Consider the following 14372-nt stretch of genomic DNA (forward strand, 5'->3'; position numbering starts at 1 on the left):
TGAGAACCAGGCCTCCAGGGGCCATTTCCAGACTTGCCCTCAGCTCTCCGGCAGCTTCCCGCCCCAGGTCGCATCCATACACGTAGACCCTGGGTGAGGTGTGGGCATGCAGGGCACGCACTCCCCTCGGCCACCCTGGCATGTAGAAGAAATGAGAACCTGGAAGCCCTCCCAGCTGTTTGGTTGCACCCCAGGACTGCGCCATGCTGGGACAGAGCTCCTCACCTGCCAGGGAGGACAGGGGCTGAGCAAAGGGCTGCCAATCACGAAACCCCACTTCAAATTTCCCTGAATTTGGATAACCAAGTGCAGGCACCTTGCGCTTGCAAGGTTGCAGAGTCATTGCTGGGCTTCACTTCTCTCCATTCCACAGCTGCCCTGCTCCTTTGGCTGGGCCCCAGAAGATACAGACACAGTGATGGGACAGGGGGGTGGCAGCCACATTTTGTGGGGGACAGAAGACTCCCACAGCTGGCTGCACTGTCACTGCTGCACTCAGACACAACTGGAAAAGGCTCAAAAGTTTCTCTGCGCCCTCCCAGAGGAGCAGGTCCCTGGGGCAGGCCAGCAGATAATCCTCTTCTTCAGAAGGAAGCGGCAAGTCCCATGTTTCACTCAGCTTAGCCAAAAGCTGTAAAGCAGATTTCTCCTGCCCTCTGCTAGTGTTCAGACCTCCCCTGCGTGTTTTGTTGATGAAATCTCTCACCCCAATTCAGGAGATAGCAGTGTTTGCTAAACACGCTCTGCCTTGCTACCAGAAGAGCTTCTGACCTTGTCCTGTCTTCTTTTTGGCGTTTGGCAAATACTTATCAGAGCTCGCAGTGACCTCCAGCCAGCTGGGCAGAAAGCTTTGGAGCCAAACATGTGCACAAATAATTCCAGGGGCAGCTGTTACTACTGTATTATCTTCTCCTGTGGTTTCTACAGATACAAATAGTTAATATGTGTTGCAGTCTGCAGCCCCTTTCCCTTTAGCACACCAAAGAGCATCTCCCTTCAACTCGGGGCCATTAAACCCATCTCAACAACAGGGGATTTCAATCTGGTATTAGCCTGCGTTGCCAAATATATCCTACCCTCGGATGAAACAGTGCCCAAAACAGCCAAAGCCACACATCACAGACCTGCCGTCTTTAGCTGAGAAGGTCACCAATTAATCACCCTTCCCAAATTAAATGAAACAGAGGCCGCTCTGTGCTTATTCAAACATAGCACCCCCTCTCCTCGACTTCTCCAGCCTCCCACAGCTCAGACACGAGGTTTTTTCACCCTGACATGTAGAGGTCCAAGCCTGATCAGAGTTCATTCAACCCGAAGAGCAGCAATGACTTGCTTCCAGAAAATGAGACTATTATGCCTAGAGACTATTATGAAAGCCTGCGTGAAGCTGAGACCAGATGTGTGCTCTGCTCACTCCAACTGTTGCTTAGAGCAGAGCCCTGGTTTGTTTTGTTTTTGTTTTTTAAACAAAACAAAACAGAGGAGTGACAGGAATTGGGCCTCATCCGTAACAAGAAAGATTTTTCTCATATTTTTCTGCACTGCCATTAGAGATGTGTAGCTGGGCTGGGGGAACACATCCACCAACAGTGAAGCAGTGGCCACTGACCTCCTGCCAGGCTACAACAGCTCTCAGAAGGTGGATGAAAATGTGGAAGGACCCCTTACACGATGGTATGGAAATGAATGGGGATGCCGGCCTATTTAAATTTGGCTCCAAGAATCAGCTTATAGTCATTGGGACTTTCTGTTATTGTTTCAGTAGGATGCTCTGTACCATCCCCTGGAACTCCGAGTGATTGCATGGCTACGATAATTCTTTGCCTTTACGGCAGACCTTTCATCGGAGGATCTCAAAGCAATTTGCCAGCAAGAGCGGGCACAACCTCACACTGCGCCTGTGAGATAAGCGAAGGATGGAATAGATTAACTGCTTAAAAGCACACAGCAGCTTTGTGGGATGAAGGGAAAATAAGAAAAATATATATCTGTTTGAAACTGTACAGGGTTTTATAGAGAGGCAGCCTGGAAGGCTGCCAGGATGCTGAAATTGCCACCCCTACACAACCACGAATACCATGGAAACCAGTGGGGCACCGGCAGGCAGGAAAGGAGATCAGCAGAAAAATGACTTTCCACAAAACGTAGCCAGGCTGGGACACTCCTGGTCTCCCAACTGAAGGAGCAAAACGTGCCCAACCACCGGTGCTGCCGCCGGTGGAAGCAGGGCTCCAGGAGGGAGTAAGTCCCAGTAATTTGCTGTCTTGGTGGCAGCTGGTGGATGACAGCAGAAAGTGGGGTTGCTGAAGACTGCTACATCGTGTCAGCTGTGGTATGGAGGTAATGGAAACCCTGGGTGCCAGGTAAAGCTTCAACACGTGCTGGGAAGTGTAGGAAGATGAAAGTAAGTTGACACCTAAATGAGGACAAGGAAAGAACATGCACACGCAAGCTCCTGCATGCCCTGTCTGGTGAGGCACGATAAAGAGGCACGAAACACTCAACAGTAATAGTAGCTTTACCCCCGAATACCAAGAAAGCTCAAAAAAAAGATTCCTTTAAGCTGAGCAAAAGTAAGGAAAGAAGCCTGGAAAACAAAACCAAAAATAACAAATGAAACTGAATATAACCGGAATAACAAAAATAAACAAACCCAGACAAGCAGTGGGGGAGGAATGAACATACTGTTAATCTGTCAAGTACACCGTGCACATATTAAACCGTAGAGTAAGCTCAGAGAAATATCCAGCCTCTGAACTGAGCAAGGACACCTTGCTTGTTACCAAACAGCACACGTCCCTTAAAAAGTCATACTTTTGGTAAGCGAACTCAGGAGGAATCTGAGCATAAACCAGCTGTACTCATTCAAAACGCTGTTACAAGGAAGAGCAGCATCTCATGAGTAAGTGGGATATGGAGCAACCTTGGAGATATGCATGTTCCAGAACCAGGTTTGGAAAAAAATAGCCAGTGGAGATGAGAGGCAGGTAGAAAGATCTCTCCCTCCAGCTCTCAGCAGCTGAGGGATGCAGAAGTGATCTGCTACAGATCCTAACTGGAATGGAGGCCGGGGGGAGAAGGGATTACTTTACGGAAAAGCAAAGAGGACTGAAAAAACAGAGAAGCAATGGAATGCTGTTTCTGCCATGCTAAAATGCATAAGGCTCATGGGCCTTCCAGTAAGCACAGGGGAGGGCTGGAAGGGGACGGGAGTGCTGCGGCAGCCGGCCCTGATAAGGCTCTATCTAGGAACAGGGGAGGGCTGCACAGCCAGGGGAGCACCGCGCTCACAGCCCGGCCCGAGAAACGGGGCCGGGGGAGTGCGAGAGCAACAGGATAACATCAGGCATTTCTCACGCGGCTGAAGGACCGCCGCTGGTCATCAGGAGACAAGTGCAGATGGGAGACTTTAAAGCCGTGCCAGAAAAAACAAGCTACAGCCAGGGTCGAGGAACATGGGATCCGACTCCTAGTTGTCAGCAGTTGTGGTGTATACATTGCTGAAAACAGATGCGGTGCCAGGAAAATCCAACTCCCAGCATGAAAAAAACAACTTAAGAATGATAATGAGAGAAGCCAAAGTAACTGCGACTGCGAATTAACGATTACATAAAAGCTTTTATCTTAAAGTTATGTTAGGCCAAATTCTGAAATAATTTTTTCAGCCAGAATGTTCCCTTGAGATCTGTGATTTGGCCACAAATTGCTACATCTTAAAAAAAGACCGAAACCCCACAAAACAGAGATTTTCTTTTTAAGTTAGCTGATTACTACACAACAGGCAACAGCCTTGACTTCACATCAGACACTTCTCCAGGAGGTAGCTGAAGTTCTCTGCTTTATGCCACTGTCCATATGTACAGTGTAACCGTGAGGCACAGGACAATTTTCAGGATTTTCTCCTTTACGTGGCTGCTATTCAGGGAAATGGGAACATCGGGCTGTTAGATATGAAGGGAAGCATACATTAGTCAAAGCTCCTTGAAACAAGTAAGATAAAATCTGTATCGCAGTTCCTTCCACTGAGACATATCAAAGCTACTCCTGAAAAACTGAATGCACAGTAGTTGGGTATTGCCATAAAGAAATGTAATCATCATCACTGCTGACCCCTTTCCCTTTTTTGCAGGGCTGCAATGTTCTTTGGTATGTCTGGGCTGAACAGAAACAAAAATGTCTTCTCAAAATAAATGATCTGGGTTAAAAACAACTAGTGTCCTAGTGGCAGGCACACAAGAACAGCATAAGGATCCTCTCTTCCACAGCAGGAGCTTCATCCCATTCCCCAGGCGTTACTAAGTCCAGCAGCAGCTCTAGGCTTTGGACCAGGAGGCTTCTGTGCAGTTTCAAATGGAGCATCTTAAATCCCAGGCCCCAGTGGGATGTGGCTGCTGCTGGCAGAGAAACTGCCCCACAGCGGCCCTGAGACACTGCTCACTTCCCAGCACCTTTCTCCATTCTAGTCTGAGACCTATTGAGCACATGAACCTTCCCCACTGAGGCTTTGGGCTTGGCTTGCTGTAAACAATATGCTGCCAACCTGCAATTTCTAAAGAGAATTGAAAATAGCATAAGAAAATAATTAATATTTTGAGCAGGAAACATGCCCTTCCTATGAAAGATGACCTGCTGTAACAACCCTTCCAAAAGCAAGGGAATGTGCTCAAATACCTGTCATAAAATCTCAAGCTAGAATGCTTCTCAGCCAAAAATGCTAGAAATAGCTCTTTCAAGTCATGCAAACACTTCGGACTTTCTCAAAGGAGAAATAGTTGGAAATAGTTTCATATAAAAGAATCTTTCATGCCAGTTGGCAAAAGGCAAACAGATGGATCAGATAGATGGATAGACGGGGCTTAAAGCCACTTTTGTCTCAACAGTGGGCTGGGCTTGTGTATGCAACGTCTGAAGGCAGCATATCGCATCATCTGACCCTTAAATGTTAGCTTTATGAAATCACATCAGATGAAACCGCAGCATTCAAAAGCATCTCTTGGCCTGGCAGGACTCTCATCCTCCTCCCTCTGCCCAGCAGCATCTTTAACAGTCCCTGGGTTGGATCAGCACTCGCACAGACCTTTGCCCCTCAGGTTTCCCCCCCGCCTCAGTTTAGCAGTCCAGCCTCTGTCAAAGCTCGAGAGAGTTTGTTATAGCACTGCAAGTTCTGCAAATATTTAGGCAAAACACTTTTTTTTCCCCATAGTGCAACAGCCGCACGGTGACTGCAGACGGTGAGAAATGAAGGATGCTGTGAAGGCTGAAGTGAAATCCCACCAAAACCGTGTTCGATATGCTTTAACAGAAACTTACTGAAAGCAGGATATGATACAAACAAAACAAACCAGGGTAAGTGCACTGTATTTTTGGTAGCCTATGCAGTGTGAGAAAGGTGATGTTTTGTTTCAGCTGTGATTTTGGTGACTGAATCAAAAGAGGCCAAACTGAGCTGCCCCAGGACAAGAATTATGCCTTGATTCATGGGGATGGGTCTGAGCTATGGGTTTGTGCAAACCCTCACAGTTTGCTTACAGCCAGACACACACTCCTCACCACTTGCTTTCCGTATGTGATGACTACAGCAGAGACTTGGGGTGTCCCCAGTGCTGGCAACTCACTTCATGTGAAGTGATGAATTGCAAGGCGTCACAAATTGCAAGGGCCATGGTCCCTGCAGGCTCCCTCCGGCAGCTCATCCCCGGGGACTTCAGTAGGTCACCACCAGTGTGACATCCCAGCTCTGCTTGATCACCAGCCAAAGCAAACCCAGGGTTTCTGCATCATCTCAACTAGTACAAAGAGGTTACGGAGGTCTGGAAAGATTAAAATAAGTACATTGAACAGGACCAAGAATAGTTTATCTTTCTTTTAGAAATGTGGGGGGGTATGTATTAGGACTAGTGTCCCTGAAGATTTCACGTCAAAATGGAATTGCATAATGAATGTTAAATATTTATTAAAAAATTCACAGTTGAAAGTGCTCTGCAATAACAGATCAAAAAAGAAAATCCCCTCTGCACCACTTCTATTCTTGCTTCTTTATGACACATGAATTCATCCTGAAGGGCTTTAATACTCACCTCTGTAGATGTTTCTGCTTTTTACATCAGACGTTAAACTCTTTCCTGTCCTGTCCGGGAAGACTCTGGGTTACCAAAGACACGGCAGGATTACGCCATCAAAGTTACAACATCCGAGTCCTGATGTGACTAATCCCCACGTAAATGGGAAAGACCAAGATGTGTAGTCTGCACAGTGGGCAGCTCAGAGCCAGACAGTCTCCTCCAGCCCATGGGCGTGTGGAAAGCACGTCCCCTCCACCTGGAGATGGCCCGGAGTGGGCAAAGGTCTCTGGCATTTTCTTCCTCAAGTCCCTTCATAGGGACTGTGGTGCAGGTCTTGCGGGCACACTGGGGTTTGCCTCACCGTGGTCCCCCTCTCATGTCAAGGCAGCGTGGCTCACAGTAAGGGAATTATTCCCAGCAGGAATACTGGATTCTTTGTTTATTTGCTTTCATAAGCATGCTCATGGGGAAAAAATCCTCCTTTGCATAAAGAGTAGCATCACTTTCTAGCTGTCGCCTTTGAAAGACAAGAAAAGCCACCTTCTCTGTGTAAACCACACAGCCAAAAATACCTTAGAGAGCACCCGGACTTCTTTATCCACCTTAGAGAAGTAGTTGTCAGGAGGAGACATCGCCAAGCACACTTCTCTCTCCTGTAGGCATCATCTTGTGATGATTCACACAGCTCAGCTGAAGGGCATTTCTAAAGCACGTCTATATGATGCAACGATGGAGCTGTGTCAAATCTGACACACAAGTACTCATTTTCAGAGTAAGGACACCCATTTTTGCTTTACAGAACCAGTCTAGTCAAAAACACATATGAAGTTGGCCCAAACCCTTCCCCAGCCCAGGGCACGGGTGGCTGATGCAGGCTCCCGTGGGGATCACTGTGGGCCCCTGCCTGCTTTGTGGCTGCAGAACTCCCTGGGACTGCTGGTGGGTGGCTGGAAAGGGGAAAGGCCACACTCAGGTCCACCCTCACCCCCTCTTTTCCTCCCCCTTCTTCCAAGCCATCCCCTCAGCACACTAGGACCTTGGCTTTAAGTGCCATTCTCAGTGGGGAAACTGCATGGGTTTTGGCGGTTCAGGGTGGCTCTGCATTTTAAAGCCAATGGTCAGGATCCCCTTCAGCCTCTGTAAAGAGGCAGAGGCACCACTCTTCACCCAACTTCATTAATTTAGGGGAAGGTGGTGGTAGGGAATTGCTGGTTTGAGGGACTTGCTGCCATTGAGCTGACAGCACAGAGACCAGAAACAAGAGACATGTGTAAATAAAAAAAAAGCAAAGCAGCAAAACCTGCATCTTTTGCAGGCATGAGACAAAACTACAGGCAGGCAAAACAGCTCATTGCAGTGATTTCTAAAGGTCAGGGTTTCACAAGAGGATGGTGAGCAGCAGCTGACAGCCAAAGGAAATCCAGATGTTTAAGCTGCATATTGAGCAAATTTGGTTGAGAAATCAGAGAAACACAAGCAGCACAGATTGGGTTATTCTACATTCAGACTTTCTTTTAGGTTAAAAATGCACTCAGAGCTCTTTATTGTAGTTTTGACCTCAGCAAATGGGAGTTTTTCGACTGTCAGTATCAGAGTTGCAAGCTCCAATGATTTATTGCAAGCTTCATGCTATCTGATAGTTTTGATAGCCTGTAGACTCACATGATTAATCAATGTTTTAGCTTTTAGCAGCCCAAGTTTCTAGCTTTATGTTAAAATAAAAGAAAATAAACTTTAAAAGTGTATATACAGGGAACCAGCCAAAGCCCAGAAAGCTGCTACCCGTAAAACCGCTGTCATTTTTTTTTTGTTGACCATATGGTGTGGGACATAACACTTGATTTTTCCTTAATGCCTGGAGCTACTTTTAGATTGTGCCCCAGATTGTACTTTCAGATTGCACAGGTACACTTGGACTGTGCTCTTACACTGTCACAGGATTCCGTGCCCATGGTGCCTGTGCTTGTGACTCACCACAACATCACAAGGCGTTGAAGGATCCACCTCCACCAGCATCTTGCACCCATCGGCTTTGGCTTCCAGGGAAGTCTTGTGCAAACCCCTGCGAACAGGCGCAGCTTTCCCCGGTGAGGGGATGCATCTGCTCTCACCACCTGTGGCTGGAAACAGGCAGGAGGCTCTAGGAAACACCAGTTAGGAAGGGCTGGAGGCAGCAGCACAGCAAAAATAAATCCAAACCTGGTGCATCAGAAGATGTTTAGTAAAAAGGAGTATCTGTGGTCCTGCTCTGGGCTTTACAGAAGTGGTTTCTTATAGCAATTCCTCAGCTTTCATTGGTAAAATGATGCACAGCAGTTGGACTTTGGAAACAAAAGGTAAACAATGTGATAAAACACATAGATGGCTGGTTACTGAAGGAGGCTCTAACCTACAAAACAAGTAATCTTGAGCATTTGCCTATCCACAGTGTCTCACAAGGCCCTTTGTGAGTGCCTTTAAAAGTAAATAGAAAGAACTGCTGGTAATGAGAGTTGGGCCCGTCTGAAGTGCTGCACCCAGTAACTCTGGGTTTCTTACTTTTCAAGAGACATAAAACTTTTACAGACCTTTGGAGAATGAAGACTTTCACTCACAGCTCCACTAAAGTCACCATCCCGCCCCAGCAACGTAAACAAAGCAAATATCGTGAGACTTGCAGGCTGCCCTGATTGGAATAGTAAATTGCTTTCCACTTTTTGCATAAGATGAAATGTTTCCTGGTCTGCAGGGTGTGGCCGGGCAAAAGGAATGGTTCATTTTCTTTAATTATTTTTAGTGCTATTTGTATCTGCACTTTCTTTAATAGTTTCAGGTGCATTAGTTATCAGGAATATCTGCTTCAAGGCATAAGCAATGAGAGTTCTCAATCTGCCTTCCCCTGCAGGGTTTTAAAACCTCTTCTCCTGAAATAGGTGCGAGGCCCTTTCCCACAGATGCTCCCGAGCAGAACTATTTTGATCGCCAAAATACTAAAACCACAAACTCAGGAAAAAAAGAAAAAAAGATAAAAGGCCTTTCAAATCAAGTGAATGAGCCAAGGGGGAAAAAATAGACTCACTCATCTCCCCTACCCGTTTAATTAATAGCATTCCTCTCCAGAAACAGCAAGCACAGCGCAAACCTCTCTCGAGTGCCTTTCTCCAGCCGAGCTCCTGCAGCTGCCCCTCTCCTGCCCTCCCTGCCAGGACGTGGCTCTGCCCGTGCCCCTGCCAGAGGGCAAAGCCACCGGCGTCGGGGGGCAGGGGTGCGTGCGGCTCCCCAGCGGGGACCTTGCTCCAGCCAAGTGCTTGAGCGGACGAGATATTGCAGTGAAAGGGGCAGGACTGGTTGTGCTGCAAGATAAGATTGTCTGCCGGGGCTTTGTTGGAGGCAGCCTCGCAGATGCAGGAAGGAAAACAAGCTGTAAAGATGGTAAAAGGAGAAGGAAAAAAATGCCCCAAGGGAAGCAGCACTGGCGCAGGAGACCAAGAGCTCCTTGTTAGCAAAGGGCACAGTAACGCAGAAACAGAAGCAAATGTGAACGGCACAAGCGAAACAGCCTCACGTCCTGCCTTAGGAAGCCCCCTCACACTGCTTACTTGCACTGTTCTGAACCTCCCTGGGCAGCCAGCACTGGGAAGGGATGGCAGAGACCTTGGCACGTGGTGGGACAGCCCACCCACGCCTGAGCCCCTCTAGCCCACCTCACCTGCAAACCGTCCCAAGCAGGCAGCTAGGACACTGGCTGTGAGGCCACCTGCACCAGAGGCTGTTCTGCTATCGGTGACAAAACCCATCTAGGAAGCAAATTGTGAGGGCTAGTGCTTCCAGGCAGGTACCTGGTGGGTATTTCATGGTGGCAGCAGGAAGAAGAGCATCTGGTGGCACAGTTTAGAGAAGGACAATTAAATTCTGCTCCTGCAGAATGATGGCACAGACAGCCCAGCAGCGACGTGGGCTCACAAACCAAGTGCAACACAAACATGTCTGCACTCACATCCCATTAGCTTGTTTTGGTTGCTTGGTTGTCTTTCCAGATTTAGCCCCGGATGGCATCTGGTCAGGCCCTGCATTCAGTCTGTCCCATGGATATATAGAGACAACAAGGACCTTCAGAGGATCCATGGGGGCGCCCACCACTTCCCTCTCGATGGAGGTTTTGCTGCTTGGATGCCTTGCTTCAAGGAAAGTAAAGATTCAGGGGGAAATCCTGGTTTCACTTTAGCTTAATCTAGCCCTGTGCAGCCCAGCCTTGTGCAACCCCCTGTCCTGAGCGTATTTTTATGCAGCGTAGTTTCCTGGTTTGCATATCTCCATCTGCTTCTTATCCTTTCCCCATTGCCCCAAGCCACCACAAAGAAAGGATGGAGTCCCCAGCTGGACACTGAAGACGGTGAGAGCCGGGGAGCTCAGAGGCAGCTGGAATTTCAACATGGAGGTGGGAAACAGCAAGGCATGAGGTGTTGTTCTAGTTCTCTGCGGTCTGGAGGCTAAAACCAGCACCTACAGCCCCACAGGAGCCCCACTGAGAGCACAGGGAGGAGCTGCAGGGTCAGGATGGGTGCAGTCCTGTTTGTATTCAACCGCCTGGTGATAAACTCCAATGAGCCAGACGAGACCTGAGACAAGATCATCCACACAGCTTCCTGCTGCGCTTTGTTTGCTCGATGCATCTCGCAAGTAAAACCAGCGCCTCGTCCCCACATGGGTGAGCTGTGGTCCCTGGCACACACTCGGCCTCGAGCCTGGGAGCAGCAGGGCCTGGTCAGAGGGTCCCCTCCTGCACCAGAGCCACGTATCAGTGGCTGCCCAGCCCCAGGGGCACAAGGAAGGCATGGTACTTACAGCAAAAGCCATGGCTGCTGCTTTGCGCTCTGAGGCTTGAGGGTTTTTTTTCCAGGACAAGAGACTTGTGCTAAATACCTCCGTTTGTTTAATCCACCGTACAGAAAAAAAATCCTGAGACGTTCAAAGCTCCATTGTTTACTCTATCAGGCTTATTTCTGGGCTAAATAAACCATCAAAATCTAAGTCTCCACTGAAGACATCAAAACATGCTAGTTGAAGCTGATGAATAGTTAGCATTTGGCAAAGACAAAGCATGAATCCATAATTATTGTAAGATGAGTCACCTGGAGAAACCAGAGCAGTAGCCAACAACAAAAAAAAACCCCTTTGAATAACTTAATGAGAATAAAGATGCCTAGAAACATGCACATCAGCAGCAAGCCAACATCAGCAAAGGCAGGAGAGGGAGCAGGCAGCACTGTGGCAGCTCTGTGGAGGATGTCTCGGACCTCCATGGTCACCAAGGACCCCGTGCCCATTCTCACCAGAAGCCCATCCCTGGATACCAGGGCGGTCCAACATCCATATTCCCTCCATGACTCATAGGATTGGAACAAGCCAGACTTTTGCAGACAACAAAAAAGATAAAAATCATATTGCTTGGGGGAGTGCCAAGCTATTATTTCACCCAATTAGAGTCTTGAACTGCTGAAAGTTAAAAGGATTTCCTCTGGAAAGAGAACATTCCCCAGCCAGAAAGTCTCCAGAAAGGTACAGGAGCAATAACTCCTGGCATTCGGCATTAGGAAACAGGCGTCTAGACAAAGGCTTCTTTTTTTGGTTTGTTGTTGATGACGTTTTTAAAAGATGCTTTAAAAGTACATATCCTGGAGCTTGGATTTCTATTTTTACACTCTTTCTACCTGCGACAGATTCACATGTGCAGAACATGCCGGGGATGGTTTCCGCATCTTTGGTTATTTCATTTAGTTACCACAGCCTAAAGGTACTATACCCCCTGGGCTTAAAATGGAATGGATGGATATGACTATTTGGATGGACACGCTGTCGGGCAGCAACATGAAGCAAGAGCTGTTTGCACCAATCGTGGCAGCTGAAACTGCCTCCTGGAGAGACCACGTCTGGTTTTGGCCTCCTGTCAGTCCTGCTTCAGACCCCTCAGTGGGATTTGAGGGGCTGCTGTACAGGGGTCCCGCAGGAAAGCACCCGACACCCTGGTGCAAAGCTTCAGCGCAGCCCCCTCGTGCTGCTGGTAGCACGGCTGGATCCGGGCACAGAAGACATCTTGTTGTTCTTCACCCTGCCTGGCACCTCCCGTTGACAGCCGAGCAAAAACATGGAACGGTACTAAAGGGCACATAAGGTTTTTACCTTGTCCTGCCGTTCCCAGGCGGGTGCGGGCGGGCTGGCCACGGGGAGGAAGCCACAGCACAGCCCATTATTGCTTCAGCATGTCACAATACACTGATTGAGTAATTGGCAATTATATTGCATTTATCTTTATCTCCGGTGTTACGTTCACAGCTGTATAAATAACAGCCCATCTCTCAGCCACGGTAGCTTCCATTTAGCACGGCACTGCTGATCCAGCAGCAGAGAGCAGCAATAAAGCCTGAGCTCAGGTTTCGGTGCTGTCCCCAACCCACCCAGTGCCGCACCAGTTTTAAAAAGATCATTTTAAAATGTGTTTTTACACCGCTATAACAGCAAACGTCTTTTTTGCCACGGTGCGAAAGGAAGTGTTTCGTATTTTGGCACAGCTGGTTTTAATTCCTTCTTCCAGAAGAAAGAATTTAACATGGCTGCCCTGAGACTGGCTGCAGCTTTATCAAGAGAGATTTCATCGTGGGCTTAGACAACCTCGCTTGCAGCCATTGTACTGTCAAACAGGTTTCCTTCCTCTTCTTCATAACACTTCTACATCACATCCTATTTAGAGCTCTTACAGTGCTTCATAAATAATGCGATAATGAGAGCTCTGTACACTTAGGGGATTTGGGAGGCATTATCTCAGTTTTTAAGAGGTGGAATATGAAGATCAGAGATTAAAGGTGGCAAACCCCAACGGGCTGTGATCCAAACAACAGTTTTTCTACCTCATTTCCCTTGGATCTGGAACCCTTCTTGGCTTCCCAGCCAGCGGCCCAGCTCTCCCCACTTCTCCGTCTCAACACTTCAGCCTACCCTGCCCTTTCTCTTCAGGGTAGATCACAAATTTCGCACCAGTGCATCACCATCATATTTTGCTTGAGATCTGTAGAGACAAAATTGCTGTTTCTATTAGCCAGTAACTGGGATGAGAAATTGAACATTGGAAAATCTTCCTACCATAGATTATTACTACTGAAAACACGGAGTCATTGAACACAGAGATGCTCGCTGCTATGAGAGGAATAACCTTTTGCTTAAGAAATAAGGCCGAGCCTAAAGGAAAGAAAATGAAAGCTCAGAGCTTGGGCTCACCCGTAGAAGATGGGCTCTCGCTGCAGAAGCTCCTGGATTTCTAACAGGAGCTAATCAGGCATATACAAGTGTAAGCGTGGACAGAGCATTTGGCAACACTCCATGCTAGCCCAGGGAGGTAGCCTCTGGCCTGGGGCATCACCAGCTCCATGTGGGCAAGGCACAGGGTCTGAGCCTGACAACTAAGAAAGCAAGATTTCTATTCAAAATGTTAAGCTACTCTAAAAGACAACATGCTGCTGTGCTTCTCCCTAGGGAAGACAGGAAGGTACTGCTGAGCTGTCTATCGTTTATAATAAAATTATTATTTTTTCCAGAGAAAGTGAAGCGTCGCGGCAGGGGCACACAGACACCAGGATGTGGCACAGACAGCAGGAAGCCGACTCTTGGGATTTTCCATGCGCAGGAACAGCTCTAGAGGGATGGGCAAGCTGGAGGTTTTACCTGAAAAACAGCAGCAGGCTACATAACCCCTGAGCAGTTACCTCCTGTGTCTCCACCTCAGTCTCAGGAGGCACCTCTCACTACAGGGGCACACAAAATCCCAGCATGGCTCTGGGGGAGCTCCTTGTCTCTGGCGCAGAAGAGCCAGTGCCTGGAATGTAGGATGCCTGCCCATCCCATTCCCTGTAGTGGGGAAAAACAGGGTCCCTCTGATTCCCAACAAGAGCTGCTGCACGTAGACGCAGACACAGGGAAGACACGCACAGGGTGTGTGTCTGTGGGTGGGAGGAACAATTTGTAGATGGCTGGAGTAAACAGGATGCCCACGGGCAGCAGGAGATGCCTAGAAGGAATTGCACATCCATGGCGAGTAGGCACCAGGGTGAGGGACTGCTATGGGGCAGGGCAGGGCTGAGGCCACGTCCCCACAATGGTCCCATGCAAGTAAATCCTCATGCACAGGGAACACTATCAGGCAAAGTAGCAAAGAAAAAAAAAAACCAACTCAAACACGTTTTCCAAAAGACTACAGTCTTAGCCTGACAACAGTTTTCACAGTGCAAAACAGTTACTAAAAAAGCCAGATAATGTCTCTTTGGTGAGAAGGTGCTCCAG

This window comes from Calidris pugnax, unplaced genomic scaffold (genome assembly GCF_001431845.1).
Source record: "Calidris pugnax isolate Ruff unplaced genomic scaffold, ASM143184v1 scaffold103, whole genome shotgun sequence".
In the NCBI taxonomy this organism is placed as follows: Eukaryota; Metazoa; Chordata; class Aves; order Charadriiformes; family Scolopacidae; genus Calidris; species Calidris pugnax.